Source organism: Cydia strobilella, chromosome 1, assembly GCF_947568885.1.
Source record: "Cydia strobilella chromosome 1, ilCydStro3.1, whole genome shotgun sequence".
In the NCBI taxonomy this organism is placed as follows: Eukaryota; Metazoa; Arthropoda; class Insecta; order Lepidoptera; family Tortricidae; genus Cydia; species Cydia strobilella.
The window spans coordinates 7,195,918-7,218,605 of record NC_086041.1 but is presented as its reverse complement, the minus strand read 5'-3'; the positions used below and the strand labels follow the sequence as shown (position 1 = coordinate 7,218,605).

At 35.3% G+C, this 22,688-nt stretch overlaps 1 protein-coding gene across 2 annotated transcripts in view; it reads right to left on the bottom strand.

Annotated features, from left to right (window-relative positions):
• Positions 1-22,688, bottom strand: part of LOC134755881 (uncharacterized) — an 81,565-nt gene that overhangs the window by 55,589 nt on the left and 3,288 nt on the right. The window contains exon 2 of one of the 2 annotated variants that reach the window (XM_063692522.1): positions 15,714-15,851. The exons of the other annotated variant lie outside the window; for it this stretch is intronic. The gene's annotated coding sequence lies outside the window, so the exon portion shown is untranslated. The remainder of the gene's footprint in view (positions 1-15,713; positions 15,852-22,688) is intronic. 2 annotated transcript variants of the gene reach the window in all.

Here is a 22,688-nt window from a genome sequence, read left to right as displayed (position 1 = left end):
GTACTCTTTTAGACTAGGCTTATATTGACCGGGATATAGACCGTGATTACCTTTCGTATTATAATACAAAAAATTATACAAAAGGTAATCACGGTCTATATCCCGGTCAATATAAGCCTAGTGAAACTAACCGTGAATCATTCAAAACTCTTTTAGACATCTAAAACTAGTACTTTGGTACCTATCTTTAATTGTCTTAGGATCATACAACATACAGCGACCCCACACAAAGACAGCACATTAGTGCCTGATATGGAGCATTATCGGAACGCTATTCAGTTGAAGCAGGTCGTTTGGAGCCGCATGCGGAAATTACGTCGTTGTACCTTCCTGAGCTAGAAGATCGCGCGAGATAAATGATCCTTACCAGCAGCTTTCTGGGGTTAAATCCGATTTGACGGGAAAATCTGTTATTCGGTTACTGGTGTTTGCTTTCGACCTTTTTTGTAAGATAAATGGTTTCTCACGAATAAGATCTTGATTCCGCTTAGAGGAACGGAAAGTTTATTAGAAAGAAAGAAAATAATTTTATTCAGGACGCTTAGTATTGCTTAAATCTAATACAACATTTTTATTAATATAAAACATAAACGTCACTTAAAAGGTCTTTCCTCAGCTTGATGTCAAGTTACCTTTCAGGTATCTTATGGAGACCTGTCCAAGAGATCGTGTCAGAACGTAAACTTAACTAACATTGGCTAAACTACTTAAATTGAGATCAGAACACAAATCACAAATAAATATTAGGTACCCATTTCAAATTGACTTATTAAGTATATATAATGTATGGCTTATTTAATAACATATTTGTAAGACTTAGTTTATTACGTATTGCATTAAACCATTGACTGAAAATAATAAACTTATGTCAGACAAAACTTAAAGTAAAAGTTGACACTTACGAGTGAGCTACTCTTTGAGCAGATTTCTGCAAAATATACTTTTTGTATTTTACTTTGAAAGACAAAATAGAATGCGAGTTTCTTATGGGCGGCGGTATGTTGTTTCAGCATTTCGTGACCGAATATCTAAAACTACCATAAAATTACTATACTTTGGTGTCTGAAATCGAGTTTTGTATCAGATAAAAGTTATAATGATTCCTTGCAAACGTTAAAGTCATTTAAAGTAAATAGATTATTTATAAAAAATGAATTTATTTTATGTATGAAATAAACCTATGAAAACGGATTATATCGCGTATATTGAATTTATAATACATCCCGACGTTTCGACCTCTTTTAACAGCGTTCGTGGTCAACTACCGGCGTGGTGGTGGTAGCCTTAAAGTTTATGGTTCATTATTTTTTGTATGTGGGTATTTTTGCACTTTGTAGTTTTTCCTCAGTCACCCGTTGACCACGCTGTAAAGGGTTCGAAACGTCGGGATGTATTATAAATTCAATATACGCGATATAATCCGTTTTCATGGTTTATTTCATCGCGGTAACCGAAAAAAAATATTATTTTATGTAGTTAATTTTTTGTTCCCGAAGATTAAAATGACAACCACATATGTCAAACGGTACCAAAAATAATGTAATCAGCATAGTAACAAGCAGTGTCTTTGATTCAGGTTTGCAGTGTAATTGTAAAATTTGTAAATACCCGACAAAAAAATTAACATTGTATAATTCTTTTATTTTTTATGTAAATGTATAACGAAAATAATTGATAAATAAAATCTACATTGTATGTTACTTTTAAAATACATTACATTGTTGGATACTGGCAACATAGCGGAGAGTGGGTCACAGTGGATCAGTTTTGATGAATAACCAAATAAATAAGGTTAAGTAATATAGGCGCATACCTACCTTTCTAATTGTAAAAATGAAATAGTTACAGTCCATCAAACATAAATTGGCTAACTTGTACAATTTCTCTGTAAAAATAAGCCAGTTTTCTCATACCAACTCTAACGTAGATAAAGTACACAGTCAATCCAAATTCTAAAACATTGTTGCTCAATGCTCAGCTGGAAACAAGGTTTGCCAAACTTTTACCATTAAAATCAAGGGAATTTAAATAAAGTTCTGTTATTTTGCTTGAAACGTCAGAACGAATTTGAGTTAATGAAGTAATGGATACGTTTTCATAATAAACACGACGGACTAAATTAAACATTTAGAATCCCTTGTTAATTGTAAACCTGTTGAACATTTTTAAATATGGTTTGTTTATTAACGGTTACACACTTTCAAACCTTATCTTTGCCATAATGGATAGTCGTTATTAATCTTTCTCGGAAAATGAAAATTTGTTGGAAAATATAAACAGGTACCTACTCTTTTCATCAAAACTTCGTTCGTTCATCTTTTTCCAAGTTCATTTAAAATTTCTCTTCCATATTCCGGAAATTTCCAGGTAGTTGGCTAAGGTCGAAAGCTACTTTTCAAACATTCTTCATCCGCAGCAGCGGGAGCGTCCAGCGGCGGTATTTACCGCCTATTCCGAACTAGTTTTAATCTATTGAGGTGCTGAGTCGGAAATATAATGATTTCTGGATGGATGTCCGCACATGAATACCGTTCGGAACTGAGTTATTGGCAGCCGTTTTCAAATAACGAGACACGAAGTTTTCAGCGAACTAGCTGAATACAAAAGCCTTTTTATTTGAAATATGGGATAGTATTGCACTCGCTCTCTAAAATAGCCTGATATTTTTAGTAAATAACACACCAGGAAGCGCAAAAATTGCAGAAAGCTTTTGCAGTCCCTACTAATATTATAAATGCGAACGTAACTCCTTCTGTTTGTCAGTCTTCTATCTATATGCTACTACTTCAAGCTTAAACCGCTGAACAGATTAATATAAGTATAGATGAAGTTGATATGATAGGTACATGTATTTTATGATTGGCATGTACATTTTAAGGCGATAGTGATGACAATCTAGACCTACCAAAAGTTGTGCTACTGGCTGGTATTCCAGCTGCCGATCCATTAAATGACAAATATTTGCCTTGTTACGAGCATACAGGATTTAAAAATTATTATCGTTCGTCGTACCTATACTATTAATAAATTAAGTTGATATACATTACTCAATCACAAACGGATTTAGATATGCAGATGATTTATCATACCTTCCGCTAGTTCCGCTAGTCCCATAGGAATACTAGAATTATCGCTAAAAAAATCGTTGCAGCGAATAATGGCTGGAAATCCTTAAACCCGGCTATGGGACTTTTTCATGTAAGTAGATATTCGTTTTTCTGGAATTTGTAAAATGTAGGTATCTTACTACTTAGGTTACTTATTTTAATACAATACATGCTTTTATCTATACAGGTACGTTTAGTCCACCAAAACAAATCAATTTAGCTATTCATAAAAATTAATTCCGTGGTTTTGATTTTAGCGAAGAATGTGTACCTATATCATTTCATTCCAGTGTTTTTGTAAGCTTTGTACCACCGTTATATTTCTACGAATGTATGTAGGTGCGAGCTCACGTGCAAAACAATTTCAGGCTTGATCGGCTTATAATGGAACGGAATCGCGGGGCCGCAGGTATACTACTAAGGGCTTAATGCAGGTATTTACATACATTTGACAACTGACACACGTACGGCTTCGGAGGATGCTATCACGCGGATTCACCCGCTTCTGCCGGAAAAGATAATGAGTTCAGTGGAAACTGTTTATTCTAAACCCTGGCGCACTTATTCAGAAGTAGACTTACTCTATTTTAATTTATGTTGTCAACTGGAAAGAAAGATAACGTTAACGCCTAAAAGTTTTGATCTACATGTGGCGTAGTGACATTGAGTGTTTGTGTAAAAGGGGAAGTGCTGATGATGAAGGTAAAACTTTGAAGTAGTATGCTTTTCTGAATATAGTTACATAGGTTGAGCTGGCTTCTAGGTGCATCGGACCGCCGCAAGATCAATAGATGCAGAGGTCTGATACTTAAAGGTATGATGGCCTGATTGCCTGTTTATGGTTATGTTTATGGATCACTTTGCGATGTTTTCTGAAACTAATAATATAATAAAAGAACGCATCATAGAGTAACTTATACTAGAGCGGTACTGTCATAGTAAATTTTGTAACCCTAGTAAGTTCACTGCCATCTGTCGACACACTTTAAAACTAAAAATAAATATTTATAAAAATACGATAAAATGTATTTAAATATGGATAAATGATTTTTTTTATTTGCATTAATTATTTTTATGATTTTGACCCATGTTCTTTCACTGATATGCGTTAAAATTGTTAAATAACAAACGAAACCATCAACGCCATCTATACGACAGTAGACCAAAGCTAGTAGCGCCCTCTGAACGAGAATCAATTTTTTTTGATTTTCGAGGCACGTTTTTTCCTTAGACTGTATCCATCTATTACGGAGTTATATCTATCTTTGAACGCATGCAATGGTATGCACTGAATTATTAATAAAGACAATTTTAAAGAGAGACAAATACAATGATATTTTTTACATCGCTATAATGACGAAAGATTTATGAGCATTGATTAATGGCCGAAATTAGCGGGGGTCCCATATTCACGAAACCTCTGATTCCGGATAAGTTTTATAGGATTTATTTAACGGCTCACTTTAACGGGTCGCCCGCATCCTTTGTTCGAGAACCTCCTTGCTGCTTATAAAACTTTTACGTTCACTGTAATGTTATTCGATTTTTTTTTTACTAAACGTAATAAATTTTCCGAGAGTTTCTTACGTTTAATATGACTAAAGGGAAACAACGTATTTTCATTTCCCTACAAGCTCACGCAAAATGCGTACCTACGTACTGCACGTTGTGTATGAAATATTATCCTGTTCTTTTATTGCGTTTTTATTTTATAACACAATACGGAATGAGAATAAAATGTTATTTGTTTTATACGAGCTCTTAGCTTGTGGGATTTAATTTTCATAACATTAAACAATGAGCTACTCGTACATTAGCTACATAGCTACAGACTAACCAATTGTGCCATTTTCAACCAAAAGGGTACTTATTGTCGCTTGTCAGTAAGGCGCTATTTCCATATAGCTTCAATTAGAAATCAACCTTATCGGCAAGCGACAATGTGGTACCTTTTGGTTGAAAACGTCACAATTAAACTATTAATATAAAATCAAATTTGATAATTTTTAACAAGCAGAAACGATGCGTCTGCGAACGATGCTATTCTTAGCTTAGAATAAATTTAAGTGGAAAAATTATTGCCTTGGGTGAGCCTTGAACTCACGGCCTCTGGATCCGTCCGTCGGCTCAGAGGCCGTGAGTTTAAGTCTCACCCAAGGCAGTAATTTTTCCACTTTTAAATTGAGTGTAAGTTTAAATTTGATCGTTTTCTCATATCAGAGGGCCTACCGCGAAACATGTTGGACGTGTTGCCTCTCTGTCACACTTACGTACTAATTTACAAGGGACGGGAATTAATGTGTGAATTAATTAAAGCCAAATCATATTAAGTTCAAGCGGTACTTGGAACTTTTTCTTTAAAATTACAACAGATCTTGAATTAATGCAAGCAATTATCATTATAAAATCAAATTGACCTAGTCTTTTTAATATTTTACGATTTCAAACTTCCTTATTTGGCTTTTCTTTGAAAACTATAACTTGTACTTTGGGGTCATCTATTAATTACATCACACGTTTAGGTGGAGGGAGGGGTCAAGAAAATGTGACATGTTGTGACAAGGGGGAGGGGGAGTCACAAACATTGTGACGTCACTTTAACTTATTTAAATTATTTTATTCGCTGTACAGTTAAATAACAAGTTTTAGGAACGATAATCATTTTTATTCGTTAAATTTTCTTTCCTGATCAGTTTTGGGTTTTGTGTTATAAAATTACTAATATTTCTTTTGTCAAAAAAATATTTTGATCAAATATAATTATTATTACCTATGTACTTAATTCGATTTGCCGATTTCATTGAAAAAATGTGACGCACCAGGGGGGGTGGGGTTTGCCAAATGTTGGTCACATTTGGCAAACCCCACCCCCAAGTGACCAAATGTGACAAGGAGGGGGGAAGGGTTAAAAAAACTTAGAAATTCGTGAGACGTAATTAATGGATGACCCCTTTGCTACATGTATAACTTGACATTTTCAGTCATCTTCAGGCCATCTAGTACCTAAATCGCAAGTTAATGAAATGAAGATCTAGAATGATAAGGATACAGTTATACCATGTCGTTAAGGACGTGGCACTTTAAAAGGCGGATTTTTTGGATACTATCGTAAAAGACTACCCGTTTTGTGCACGTCTGCGCTTCTAAATGGCGGATCCATTTCGCGGCGAATGAAGGGAAAACATTCGCGAGAAAGATCATTTTTATAGCCAGAGTTCTTACACGAAACAGAAGACTGTATTTAGGCCTAAATTCATATATGTATCAATGAGAATGGCGTATCGAATCAAGAGCGAAGTGGAAGACTTCAGAATCCCGAGTGTAACGAGGTTAGTTACAGTAAAGGTAGTTTCAACAAAACGAGCTCTTCACGCGACGGAGCACTATTAAGGAAATTGGAACCTGTTAGATGATAATATCAAATTTCCTTAATTGTGATTGTAGTATGTAAGTTCTCTTTGTAGGAAATCATCTCTCACGTGAATCAAGTTTAACAAACGAACATCGGAACATTCGGAACTAATAGAGCGTAAATACTCTGCGCGTTCTCCGTTGTTCTATTCCTACTTACCTATTAAAACATTTCCTCAGTCTAACCAGTATAAATGTGCATACTTGTTACGGACCTAGAGTTCAATGTATGTTGGGATCAAGCTGACGGTCGAGTAATTATATTTTGTGAATTCGCCTAGAGAGCTGTGTGCTGTGTCCATTGTCATCTCGGACCAATTTGGCTCGTGAAATGTCGTGACATTTATGTGCATCGACAAATTTTCATTCAATGGCACGCTTTGGACCTCGTATCAGCTCTGACGCAGACATGTCTTGAATGGTAAATAATATGTAGTCCAGGGGACCTCTTAGATAATAAAAAATAAAAATGCTTTCAACTTAGGCACAGTTTACGATGAAGATCTATAGAATGTTTTAGGAACTGTCACTGTCACTTTTACTTCTGACCCACATCATCTCATCATCGATGGAATAATTAATTACAATTTCATTTAAACCCTTTAATTCATGATTAGTGAAAATATCCATATGCTCTGCTAATAGCGAGTCGGTATATTGTCTAAAAGTCTTCTAAAAATCGATTTTCGCTCATGTCATCTCGGATATGGGTATATCAATGCATTCAGTATGATATCCTCCTTGTGTTCAGGAGAACACAAACTTGAACAACTTTGTGTTCAGGGTAGGGAATGAAAAACCGAATTTTGAATGTATGGAAAAATCGGTACCGAATATTCATACAAATAAAAACCGGTTTTGCATTTCCTAATTCAGGGCATCAAACTGAATGCATTGATACCATATTTACCCATATCCGAGATGACATGAACGGAAAGTAACCTAAAACCTGATTTGCCAACCTACTATAACCTAAATAACTAGATTTAACTTACAAACTGAAATAAATGTCATATATTAAAGTAGGCGTCTTTAGCAATATGACACCAGTGGCGGGGTGGCCTAGGGGTTCAAGGCGTTAGCCCGGATAGCTAAAGGCTAAAGACGCCGGTTCGAATCCGGCCTTCACTACTGGAGGGCTTCGTCACTTTTTCTTTAATATATGCCATCTGTTTCAGTTTATAATTTATATATAGTAATGTGACTACTTAAAACACAAATCAAATATATTTAATAAAATAATGTTATTTGTTCCCAAAGTTGTGTTAGTTGTGTAGATTTAGCTTATTTAACCTAGTTCCGCACTAATTTGACACGGCATTATTCTACTTCTAAGGTAAAACTTACGCAACAGATTGTCCTTCTACAGGATAAACAAAAACGAAACGCGATGTGCACGGCAGTGACTACGAGTGAATATTAATACTTGAATTATGCACTTCTATCTATCTGCTATTATTGAAACATTATTTCGTACCAGATATTCCACGTCATCAAACATACTTGACACTTTAATTTGATTCACATTAATTCTTGAACCCATAGTGGACACTGCTGGGAAACTCAATATATAATAAGTATTTACCCAGAAACTTAAAGAGTGGTAGCACGTTAGCATTGTGATAAGTAACGAGGCAGCAGCCGTGCGACTTACCGAGATTAGTTCCCTAATTTAATATCACTATCCACATTCTAGGCTCAAACCTCAAAGGTCGCGCCCCCAACCCGCCTTTCATATCTAACTTTATTTTAGATCCAGAACCAGGTCACCTGCTAATTTGAGTGCTTCAGACTTTTGGCACCATGTAATATTAGAAAATTTAATCTAATATTATTTAGGATTGTCGATTACATTAGGTTCATACATAAAAGGAAAGTAAACTAGGCCTGGGAAGCTTTTTATTTTTTTTGATAACTAGCTTTTGCCCGCGACTTCGTCTGCCTGGAATAAGTAATTTGGGGAGCTTATTTTTATCCAATCTGCTTTTTATTATTTCCTCATATAAACTTTCACCCCCTTTTCATCCCCTTAAGGGGTGGGTTCTGGGTTAAAAACTATCTTGTCTCGGACTTCTTTCCCCGGGACTCAAACCCTCTCTATACCAAATTTCAACTAAATTTGGTTCAGCAGTTTAAGCGTAAAGAGGTAACAGACACACTTTCGCATTTATAATAATAATAAAAACATTTATTTCACTCAGGGCCCATACAATTTTGTTAGTAAATCTTAAAAAAACTAATTATTAATTTATGTACATATGTTTAATAAATGAATGAATGAATGAATAGTATTTATTTCAGGACAGGTCCCGTATTATTACAGGTGACATACAATTACAATTATAAATATATACCTAGGTATTAACAAATAAAATTAGGTACATAATATAAACAAGTCAATCTTAAAAAATAAAAATAAAAACTTACGAAAACTAGTAACCTACCTACGTGGAGCGCGAGACATGGAGCTGCGTCCAACGACGCATCAGCGCGGAATCCCAGCGGTCCGCGAACGCGCTCAGGATCCCGTTGGTGCTGCAGCGAACTCGGGCTAGCAGGGAGGCGCACCGCTTGCGCAATATGGCAGCAAAATCATCGGTCCGCGCCTCCGCAAACATACCCGACGCACTACAGTGCCGCGGCAGCCCCAACAGAATCCTAAACGCGTTATTATATTGGACTCGCAAGTTGCTATATGCCCGCTGCTTAAAATTGACCCACAGGCCGCATGTATAAAAAGATTGGCAAAATGCCTTGAACAGAGTAATTTTCACAGGCTGTGAGCATTTTGCGAACCTGCGAATATTATATAAAGTATTAATATTATATAAAGTATAAAGTAAATAGGTACCTACAGTATCGGCCAAAAATACATCACCTTCAGATTTTTATGGCAAACCTTTTTAGGGTTCCGTAGTCAACTAGGAATCCTAAAACGTTGCCGTAAAAACCTGAAGGTGATATATTTTTGGCCGGCACTGTAACTCAAACCTAAATAGATAGTGTAGGAAAAGTCCCATCTTGCAAAATCTATTAACTAGGTACCTACTTAAGTTGACGTTACCTTGTTAGGAACGTGTGAAAGTCAGGAAAATTCTTCCACACACAGCAATAATTCGGCTATACTTTGGGAAGTAGGCCAAGAGTTTCGTAAAGATCATTTTCATTATTTACGCGTTCCCTGCTGGGATGTCAGGAGTCCTTGCTCACTTGCGATACAATGTACGGCAAGTCAAGTGGCGATATGTATATTTTTCAAGGGAGAAGGAAATTCAAGTAAAATAAGTATTATATGTTTTTAAAGAAAATCACCTCCGGACTTTTGACTGCAACAAATATGTAAGATTGAAACTAGAATAACACTATAATAGAGAGCAATAATAACGGGCCAATATATGGGAAATTTCTTTAGAAAATGAACCGTTTGCATTTCCACAAAATAAAATAAAGTTAGCCTACGAGGGCTTCAATTACAACGCATCCGGTACTAAAATCGAAAACGAATTCATATATTTATGTAGCGCATTTATAAAATACACAGCAATTATCAATAACACAGAAAATTAAATATAGGTATGTAGGCAAAGAAGGTACCCAATAAAAATACAGAACCATAATACCAGAAAATGGTCCCTCAGCAGTGGAAGGGTGTTAGTATAAAAGCCGGCGTTGATTGCATATTTACATTTCAATATTACATATCTATTTAGTAAAAGTGTGAGCGGGAGCGAGAACCAGGTCTACTTACGCAAAAATGGAAATGGACTTGGGGGCCTAGCCAATGACAATCGTTTGCGCTACGACAACGAAACGCTATCTGCATCTCTATCGCACTAATATAGAAGAGTGATAGAGAGACAGAAAGCCTTTCATTGTCGCAGAGCAAACGATTGTCATCTTGGCTAGGCCCCCAGAGGCTCATCAGTATTCTAGTTCAAAACAAGATGATATGTATATTACGTATCTCCATTAGTGGCTACCAATAGCTATAAGTAGGTATAAACAGGTAACACATGAAATGTCTATTTAGTTTCCGGGATCAGAAAACAGACTTTAGCAAAGTGCCTGTTAGCTTAATTTCTTTATTATTTTGACTCCGTTCCAAGGTCTGACGTAACACGAAGTCGGGGCTGAGCTCAAACTTATAACTTCTGAGGTATTTTTCACTTTAGCGTAATGCTTATAACGTTCAACTAGGGAACAAATCAAATTATATATAACATTTTTTGATTTGTGTTTTTTAAGTAGTCATACTACCATGCAGGGTGGCTAATAAATAAGTGCATTCCCGTTGCCAGGGAGGTTTTGGGATTATATTGAGCAGCTTTTACTATGAGGCCAACCACGAAATCGCGAAAAAAAATTTACTCTCCATAGAAAATGGACCAGCCAAAATGTATGAAACAGCCAAACTTTTTTTCGCGATTTCGATTTCGGGGTTGGTCCCATAGTCCCATAGTAAAAGTTGCTCAGTATAATCCCAAAACCTCCCTGGTAATGGGAATGCACTTATTTTTTAGCCACCGTGTATATTGACTTGAAACACGACACTTGACTTGGACACTTTTTCTTAATGTGTTATTTATTTCAGTTTATAGCTTATAAGTACTTATAACGTTGTTGTAACGTTGTTGTAACGTTATTGTATTTAATGTAATTTCTGACACAATGCTTGTATTGTTTAAGAATAAAATAAATGAAATGAATGAATGAAATGTTGGAAGCCCTGTAAAGAATGTTACGACGCTTCGGATTTTAACTAAAGAGTAATCATTTATATTAGTTTTACAACTGTTTAAAATAGAATTATTGGTATTGCTTTTGTATGCCGTTCGTGAATCGTGACTACAAACTGCCAAATTGCAGGAGAACTTTGTAAAATAACAGCTTTGCCGATAAATTTAAACACGTCCGAAGGGAGTGTTAAAAGTTTGCCTATGTTTTTTTTTGCTACATGTTTAGCTTTTCTTCAGGTTGTTCTGAAAACAAACATACCTAGTGACATGCATTTTTGTTATGCCGCTTTAAACCAATTTTTTTTTTCAATTATATTACCTAGGTTGCGATAAACATTGGGATTTGAAATACGATATAAAATTATCTTATGATTATTCATATAGTTTACTACTATACCCAACTTGTATTTAGACAAACGGAAACATTTTGAAACCATAAATGAAATTATAATATAATATGTATCTTGCAGAGCGTAGCAGCCAAGCTAGAGATTTAAGATGTAAACTCATAAAGTGCGCTGCGTGGCATAAAGCCGTCTCCCGTATTTCATGCTCAGTGCTAAATATTTGCTCAAGCCCAGAGCATTATAGTAAATATCTTTATCACCTCAAAAAGAGGGCATATTATAAAATATACAACATTTCAGGACCAGGTAACAATAAACGGAAGTAAGAAAATATTGCAAGTAACACTTTCAGCAAAATGACGCGTTGTGTCCATGCTAAAACTGATCCGATTTGATTGTCGGCTACTACCATTATTGTTGACTACCAAAACGATGTTTCAAAGTTTTACATTAGGGTTGCAGCCGACTCGACTTTAGGGCAGGTTATCCTATCAGGGCATGTTACATACGCGTTGTACGTGTTACAAACTTGAGCGAACCAAGATATGAGAAGTGTATATCAAAAAATATAAATAAAGTTTTATTTAGGCGAAGCTTTCTGAACTAATAGAGTAGGAACATTTAGTCATTTAGTCATTTATTCAATATTGCATTGTCATGTACATAATTAGGTGTTACATTTCGTATAGCCAGTTCATGACACCCTGTACATTTATGGGGTAAATCACTCCTGACAAGAATTATTTTCTATTAGTATGGTATGAGCCCCTAAGGGCCACTTGCACCAACCACAGTTAACAGATTGATCAACGTCACGCAGCAGAGATCTATGAAACAATTTAGCGAACGCTTAAATGGTGACAGACGGTTTGGTGCTACCCACCCTAAGTGCAGTACTTATTTATAAATACCGTAGGAATTATTACTTAACTATTTTTGACCGAGTGTCGGTGAAGGTCTCCGTTTCAGCTTGGCCAAATAACTTTCGTATGTCAGAATGTTCTCCTCTACAGGTCGCATTTCTAAACAGACTCTCGTGAATGTTTGTGAGCAGGTTCGAGGAATAAATAAATGGACTTTTTTTATGTCGAATCAGTTTTTGGAAAACGTTCAAAATGGCGGAGCCAAACATTTTATTCAGTTTTAAGCACACGCGCGAGGTTTACAGCTCACAGAGTCACCATTAAGTAGGTATTTAATTAAGTACTTTAAAATATATTCGAACGTATGGATAAAAAGTCTTATAGCGATTTTATTTATCGACTTACGAGTGTAATGACTGCTTGCACTGGTAACTATAACCCTCTTACATTTTTATGCGCCGGTCTGAAATCAGAAAGCCCTCTTCATTTAGTTTTTACTGCAGTCATGTCGTGTTTCAACGGATATGACGTACATTGCGGCAGAAAAGCGGACCATACCTATAAGTTTAAATCTCGAGAGTACCAAAGTAAAGTCATGAACGTCCAGCGAAACTCGTATCTAGTTGGTTAACCAGGGACGTTTTAAAATAACCATTAGGAACATACTACATCCTTGACAAGAATCAAGAAATTGGTTTGAACGTTAATTGACTTGTTTCATTTATTTAACATTAGGTAAATAAATATATAACAATTTAATAAATAAATATACTTTTTAAATACTGAAATGTAGCATACAGAAGTTTGGATGAAATTTTTTAAGTAACGTACCTAGAGGCACCAATGATTATTTCCGCTGATTGCCCTATTCGGCTTAATTTGACGTGGCTATTAATTTTATAGAGAACCCCACTATCTTCTATAAGTGTCGATAAAGCTGTATGGTATTTACGTCTAGTCATAGTGGGATTCTAACTTATCAACTACCGGTAAGTAGGTATACAAGATTGGATATTATATAATTTAATAAAACAGATCACTTTCGGGTCTTATTATAATCATTAGTTAATTTTAATTATTTTGATGCAATTCCAGTATTTACTTAAAGGAAATAGCAAAACAGCTATTTCCTTAATATCAGCAGCTACACGAGTAAATGACACGACTTGTTAATAATTCATCTTGGGGTTTCGATACACCGTACGACACGTATCGATACACCGTACGTTGGAAGTCGATAAGAGAGAACTCACTAGGACAGTTCGATAGCGCTACAACAATTTTAGACACGTGTAGATGATTATTGATTATCGTACCTACTAAAAGACAAATAATCGAGTAAAAAATTGGTAAGGTAATTTTAAGTGTAACTAGACTGACACAATTTTTTTGTTTATTACCTATTTCAAATTGCACTCAGGAGCAAAGAAATTAGACAGAGAAAATAGGTGATGCTTAAAAATTGATGATGCGGGTGTGGATAACCGTTTGATATTTAATTCTTCAAGATTAACTATTAAGACCTACGGCCCTAGAATTTTAAGATGCACCCACTTCACCAAGTCTTTTAAATGATACTGGTCAGACCCGGCTGGGTTACGTCTGACCTAGTTGGATTTACAACTTTATAAATTCACAACTCTCGAGAGATTCAAAGTATTTATCTGAATTGCTCTATGAACTGACTTTTCTTTTTTGAAGTAAGGCAATATTTCCTGAAGGCAAATTGTAATTTATTGCTCCTAGTTTTAACTACGTACGTTATTATCTTATTATTTATTTATCTCAGGAAATATGAATCGTAATTATAACAACAATGCATGTAGCAAAAAACAACTTTACATGTGTTTTCACATTACAATATTATAAAAATAATGTAAATTATTATAAATTTTCTAAATAAGCAATAATTATAGTTATGCAATAAGTAAGTAAGCGATGAACAATTCACCAATTCAATACTCCTATTATCAACTAAATAGTACCTGCCGGTACTTAAATGATAATAAAAATAAGACGTTATTTTGGTAAAGCATACTATGCTCTGATATTTAGATTAAGGTAATATTTGTAAAACTTGACAATTTAAAAGTGCTTGTTGCTTGGCCTATTTGAATAAAGAATATATTTATGTATTGACTATGGCTGGAAGATGCTTTCTATGAACCCAATTTAAAATGGAAGTCTTAAAAGCACGAAGTATATATTGTGGCAGTTCGTTCTGTGCGGGCCTTCTTCATCATGAGATGTATTATTATTGATAAACACGGAACTTCTCAAAACGATAATTTGAATGCTGAACAATCTAATCCTCAGGCTAACTAGAAATAGTTTTATTTATTTATTTAAACTTTATTGAACACAAGAGAAAACTTATCGTACAAAAGGCGGACTTAATGCCAAAAGGCATTCTCTACCAGTCAACCTTAATCTTTTACGTAATTCGTAAAATATTCCTTGGAAAAATAAAATTAAATGGACACAATCGTAAGATTTTCAGGCATGGAGTAGCAAGGCTGACATGATGGCACTCATAGGAGCTAGTAGCTGAACATTCACCCGATTACCTTATTCATACAAGATTGTATAAATTATTTGGGATTTTCAAAGTTCATGCCTACAGAGCTCGACTTGTTGACTCGCAGTGCAAACTTTAAATCATGAATAAACATGCACACACCGAGGGTTTATTAAAGAAATTTCATTTAATTTGTAAAATTTACATTAGGTATTTTGTTTATAATTCTTAGTCTTGGTGAAATAGTACTATAAGTAAAAAATATAATATCTAAACATTCAAACAATTATAAAATCAAATAAGAGATCGAAGTACCATTATAGACTTTCTTAAATTAAAGAACAAAACTTTTTTTTTTATGTTTGGAAGTGCTTAGGATAATGTACCTGGTGATTTGCAGTACCTAAGTACGTGACATTCCCAGAATAGAAAATACGTTAATGTAAGGAAGACATGCCATATTTGGATACATTAAACAACTATAAAATATTTATTCAGGAGGGGTTTAGAAAAGTTATATAATGTAATGTCGAGAACCGCAAACGTTATTTTCGAGATATTATAACTTTTCCAAAATCAAGGTGTCAAAAAACCTACTTAAGATAAGTTTTCACCAAGTCGTCTTGGAAAACCAGATGATGCTGAATTAAATAATGTCAATTCAATAAGTAGTGCATTATTGTTTATATTTGCTTGGTATAGGTATATCAAATGCAACCCTTTAAAATTACCTTTCATCGTGCTTCCGTTGATCCATTCCAAAAGTTTATTATCGTGAAAATATGCAGAGCGCCGCTACTATTTTCGAAAGCACCGGCCGGTTGGCGTGAATGCTCTTCAAGATGAAACTTCCTTTCGAGACAGCCGACCTGAAATGTTCAATGTAAATGTACTTTCAACCACGCCGTGCTGTGTCCGTTGAATTTGAGAGTTTGCGAAATTGAATTTATACTTGAATTGCAAGAAAAGCGTGATGTTTATTACATATTGCAAATGGTAATCGAAAACTTTGAGGCGGGTGTCTTCTAGTGCCATAGAGTAGGTAAGAGTTACATGTATGAAATGAATAGGTATTCTTGACAGTGACGCAACGACTTTGGAACTGGGGTAAAATTTCGTTAAAATGTAGTTTCATAATGTTAACAATGATATAACTTTCTCTGTGATATACTACTGAAATAATAAATGTTTTAATGTAAGAATGGGTCGGATTTTTCCATTTATCCTTGTATGTGAAGCTTAGATAAAGGTCTAAATATAATAAATATACCGCGTGTGGCCTGTAATACGAGCAAATAATTTAAACATAGATTGTACTCATCAAACGGTGACACTTTTGATCAATAACTTTTTAAAATTGTGAAATCTACTTCCAATTTTTCATAAAAATTAAATATTGTCTTCAGTATACGCCATTATCATTGTAATTGATGTTGCTTTTGTCACGCCTTAAACATAATAAAATTCGCAATACATTGCGTCTTAGAATAAACTATAAAGTGTACAAATAATAATCAAAACCGGCCAAGTGCGAGTCGGATTTGCGCACCGAGGGTTCCGTACTTTTTAGTATTTGTTGTTATAGTGGCAACAGAAATATATCATCTGTGAAAATTTCAACTGTCTAGCTATCACGGTTCATGAGATACAGCCTGGTTACAGACAGACAGACGGACAGCGGAGTCTTAGTAATAGGGTCCCGTTTTTACCCTTGGGTACGGAACCCTAAAAATCAAAACACAAGTTATTTTTTAAAAGTCGCTGAACAAATTTAATGTTGATCAGTTTGAGGAGTACAGTCCACATTTAAAATTGTTTGCTCCTGTTACAGGCCACACCCGGTATTTTTAATACGTGAATTAAAACCATATAGATTGCATTTTCTGAGGAATCCTCGCTTTCAAAATAGGTCATACAGTAGAAACGTTTTTTCGGTTGTACTTTCATCTAAAGGCTGTTAAATTCATATAAAGTGAAAATAACTAATATGAAGCCTGACACTCAAACTGAAGTCTGGTTTTTAGGGTTCCGTACCCAAAGGGTAAAAACGAGACCATATTACTAAGACTCTACTGTCCGTCTGTCCGTCTATCTGTCTGTCTGTCTGTCCGTCTGTGACGATGTTACCAGACTGTATCTCATGAACCGTTATAGCTAGAGAGTTAACATTTTCACAGATGATTGCCACTATAACAACAAATACTAAAAACAGATAAAATAAATATTACATACAACAAACGTGATTTTTTTGGCGTTTTTTGCGTAATGGTATGGAGCCCTTCGTGCGCGAGTCCGAGTTGCACTTGGCTGGTTTTATTATATTATTTTACCTACGATAATATCTTGACTATACTTAAAAATCTTAAAATGTTGATGGTTGATGTGGCTAGCTTAAAGAAAATAAATCTAATACATTTTTGCAAATAAGGACATCAACATCATACGGAATAATGCATTGAATTATTAAGCGAAACTACTGACGCACAAAATTAGAAATATAAACTTTAATGTCCCGTCAAAGTTGTAATAAGGTGCTCCAATGCTTCCTGGGTAAGCGATAGCGCGGGTAAATATTTATAACCTTCATAAAGGACCCGAGAAACTCGTTGTACTGTATAACATCGAGTCATTTATGAACTCGTTAGGCTATGGATTTAATGCCTGATCACGAAGCTGCAATATAGCAAGATTGGCGGCAAAGTTTAGGGCACGCTATTGTGTATGTTATACGCCCTCTGCAATTTAATTAGTAACAGTCTCTGAAAGTTTAATAACGAAACCATACTGGGTTGGCCCGCGTAAATTCCACGGAGTGTAGCAAATGACAAATTTGGCAATGTTTCTCAGTAAACACTACTTCATCTCAGGGTTTGAAACTAATTAGCCACTTAGGTCAAAGTTTCTGAATGTGATTATGAAAGGAGTAAGAGTAAGTTCATATATTTACTATACGAAGTCTTTTCCTTAGCAGCTAGTATCGTATTATGAAAATTTATAGATCGTTTAATTAGTCAAGGATTGTTTTTCATGGTGACTTTTACACGATCTTACATTATCACCTGTCGATATTACTACTAGGTAAACGTTAAATATCCTACTATTCAAACTATTAAGATAGGATCAGACAATACATGCATTTTTGCCTGCCGGTTTTACCTATATTAAGGAGCGTACCTATTTGTACTGTAAAATACAAACTGTGTTGGATACAGAACACAATCGCCTCTTCGCCGCCGTTAACAAGTAACAAATGGGCGCAGTGGGCAGAACACGCGATCCATCATGGCGCCGACACTGAAAGAAACCTTGATTTATTTAGCGAAATGTACCGGAAAATCAACTAACCTGACTTATTATTTGCTGGACCGATGTTGTGGTTTAAAAATTTTTGGGGCTCGGCATTTTTGTCATGATCACTAATAATCAGTTTAATATCCAATGATTATAACGTTACAAACTTTCAATAAGTATTTAAATACAGTCCTGTTGACAAAACGTTGATTGGAAATGTGAAAACAGATAAAATGGAAATGCTATTGAATTGCGGCAGGCGGTTAACTATTATGGCCAGCCAGTAAGTTATTCTGTTCCCAACAGTTTTCATAGCATTCATTCATTTGTTTTTTAAGTGTTTTTGCAGTATCAGGCGCTTCAATGAGAGACCTTAATGATTTGGGTTTATAAATTGTGCTTTTAGCGAAATTTCGATAAGAGTGAGTGTTTTGTACCTTCTTAAAACTATCATCAGCCCTCTAGCGCTGTCTCATCATTCTCATCAATGATTGTATTTTTTTTAATAACACAATTTAATGAAAATTCACCCCAATGAAGCGTTGTAATCTATCTACGTTCAATTAGTGACATTTTTCAAATGTAATTTAAGCCAATTTAGAATAATTGATTCGAGAAAGCCAGCTCAGATAATTATGTGAACCACCGACCTGTACCGGTACAGCTGGCTGTAGTCTGAAACATTTTAAGAAGCAAACTACTATTTTAAATTTTACGTTCCTTCAAACAAAAACGTTACTTTTGACACTGACATATCTAATCCATATTGTTTCTAGACCTAATATTTGACGTATCGTGTAATATTGATGGCGTATTATGCAGTAAATTAATGTGGAAGTGTGCAGATAATGAAAAAATAATCATGAAACGCGTTGAACCACCATTCTGGCGTCAACGCCGGATAGCCCACGCGGGTCCTTGTAAAGTCCAAAGACCTTACAAGAGCTCATAACCCAACTAAAATTACCGATCAACGTCGTGCTCTACGAGCATTTGGTATTTCTACCTCTAACCGTGGCTGGCTAGAGCCCTAGAGGCCGTAATTTTATTGTTTTATACCGTACACTGGCTGAAGTTTATTATACAAATAATATTAATTCGATCCCACGTGGGATCCACTTTGACGTTGGCTAAATCATGGACAGTATCGATGGAGCCCAAAGCTTGGTTGACGTACCTTAAAGTTCGACTCGGGCCGTGTCTTGTAAACTGCGGTTATGGTCTTGTTGAAGAGAGACGAATTTCAAATGGCCAGATGAAAGACTTTCTCCTCGATATTTATTAACAAGCTCATGTACAGTCGAACGCAAAAATATCAATCCAGACAAATGGCTCAAAAATATGCGAACACGACTTTATTGTCTAAGGTGTAAGAGCGTACACATATTTTTGAAATTTTGGGAATGTATATATATTTATGCCCTTGACTGTACCTATTATATTTTCGGTTTTACCTAGCTAGTTTACTTGGGAGGATATAACCAAACGGAGACGCCACGTCTGTAATTTTCTGTACAAAAAAGTCTGCCGATTTTTGCGGGGGAGGGGAACGTCAAATGTATACGTGAAGTCAAAATATTAGCCATGTCAGATAAACGTCAGTCCGTACCTTGTGTCCATACCATTGGCCGACTATTTTCGACAGAGGGGAACACCTGTTCATGGCTACTCCGTTTGGTTATATCCTCCTAGCTAGTTACCCACCATGTAGTTCGTTGCTTTTAAATCGAAATACATAATCATATGTATACATACATATTAGCTAGGGAATGTATGTACTTCCATATGGAACTTATTTTGTAACATTATGGAAATGGGTGTATAATCGTATCGCTGAATCGTTTTGCGTGAATCGGCGTACAAAATAAATCCTAGCCCAATTAGAGAGATTAATTAACCGAAAATAATGCAAACCATTAGCGAGAAATTTGATCGGGAAACCGACTCGAATTATTTCGCAAAGCTCGCAACATGCTTACGGCATTGTATGGGATCCCGAGTAAATGTTGCAGACATAGCTTGCATCCTAGCAGACGTGTCAGGATGGATGAGACCATCTTCCTTTCGGATGCGGATCCGCACGCCGCTCCGGTGTGAGCCCGGGACATCACTACACCTATATATGTGCATACTGCATAGCGCTATCTCGCTTAAACTGGAGTGGCGTGCGGACCCACAACAGTACATCCATACCAATACTAATTACACGAATATACTAATTATACTGATATATACTAATATACTAATAATATTATAAATGCGAAAGTCTGTCTATCTGTCTGTCTGTCTGTGTGTTACCTCTTTACGCTTTAAACGCTAAACCGATTTAGTTGAAATTTGGCAGATAGTTTGAGCCCCGGGGAAGGACATAGGATAGTTTTTATGTCATCCCTAATGAGAGTGAAAAGGAGGGTGAAATTGAGAGATTTAATGAATTGCCTTATAATTGATGTCAAGCAATTAAGCTAATGCTCGAATTAAATGATTACTATTACACTTTATCCAGAGTACATGGGAGAGCAGTACCCAAGATAGAAATGATGCTGAACCCTGGCTGTACCTAGTGGAATTCGGGTTTAGTGCAACATAGGCACACGGTGTTTTGGTCATCCGACACGCCTTGATGAGCACTTGGGAGAGCAGTACCCAAGATAAAGCTGATGCTGAACTCTGGCTGTACCTAGTGGAACTCAGGTTTGGTACAACATAGGCACACGCTATTTTGGTCATCCGTCACATATTGATGAGCACTTGGAAGAGCAGTACCCAAAATAGAGCTGATGTTAAACCCTGGCTGTACCTAGTGGAACTCAGGTTTGGTGCAACATAAGCAGACTCTGTTTTGGTCATCCGACATGCCTTGATGAGCACTTGGGAGAGCATTACCCAAGATAGAGCTGATGCTGAACCCTGACTGTACCTAGTGGAACTCAGGTTTGGTAAACCATAGGCACCTACTGTTTTGGTTAACCGACTCGTCGTCGTCGGTAATTACTTAGGTTTTGAAGGCGGTGCCAAACCAAAATGTTAGAGGACCAAAAACTTGCATAAAAAAGACATAGTTTACCAGGGTTTGAAAGGATAGTTATCAATGATAGTTATCTTCACAATCATCGTGATTTTTTATGCCTGATAATTATCGATTTGATAATAACCTAAAATTTACGAAATATAATTAAATTGTTACATGATGATAATCTTACATTTCAATTGTGAATAAAAAAACTAATCAAAATTAGGTCAGCTTTTATTTTTACATAGCAAAAAGCGCCTCAATCATTATTTTTTACTATCAAAGAAATCAAAGAAAATAAATAAGTATAGCACCATCCATACTTGGGATAATTATCCGATATTTATCGCGATAATTATCAAAGACTATAATTTTTTAATAACAAAACTTCCGTGAGACACAGACTTATCAAACATATTAATAACGGGTCACTCACGTATTTTAAGTCGCTCCTCGGTACGGAGTGAAACATGTCGAGGGTTTTCGATTTAAAATACGTGAGTGACCCGTTATTAATATGTTTGAAAAGACTATAATTATTTGGATAATTTCGAACCCTGCTACTAACTAGTACTCGTATTTTGTTTTATTTGACAGCAAATAATGTTTTTGTTGGTTTTTGGCACCGCCTTCAAAAACTAAGTAATTACCCGGATGGTTATTAATTTGCTCATTATTAGGTATTAATTAAAATTTGGCAGACATTTGCTTTACGACGGGATAGGGATAAGGATAGGGGTTGGGTATATAAAAAATATTTTGTGCTTTGGAGTGGGTTGGTTTTTTGAAGGCGGTTCCCTTTTATGAAAAAAAGAAATGAAATTGTTTTTCTTTTTTTACATTTTAGTTCTTTTTTATTATCTTTTATCTCTTATTTTTGTAATTACTTTTACTCTTTTTTAACTATATACTACTATTACGAATGCTATACTATTAAAATGTAGGTATATTTAACACTTTATTCACTACCAATAAAATGACTGACAGCAGTATTAATACAATGTTTTATAGTAATATTCATTGTTCTTATGTTGTATATGAATGCTAGTAACACTTTTTTATTTATTAGTAATACAGGTTGTCACTAAAAATAACTGTTCTGCTGTTGTATATAAATAAATTACTATATTGGCGTGTATATTTGTTTAAAACTCTGTGACTGTTGCTTTTGATACTCAGTATCGGCATGTAAAGCGAAAATTTACGACTTTGTCAACCTTAGACCGTAATTTATCGACTTATAAATTATGCGATTGAATGTCTTCGGTTTTCAGGGAAAGTACGTTTATATTATAAGTCTCGGTTAACTTGAGAGATTACGTAATAGAGTTACTTGCATCTACTTCCTTTCCTAAATATCTGAGACGTGATCAGAATAAATAAAACATGAAGAATTAAGGAG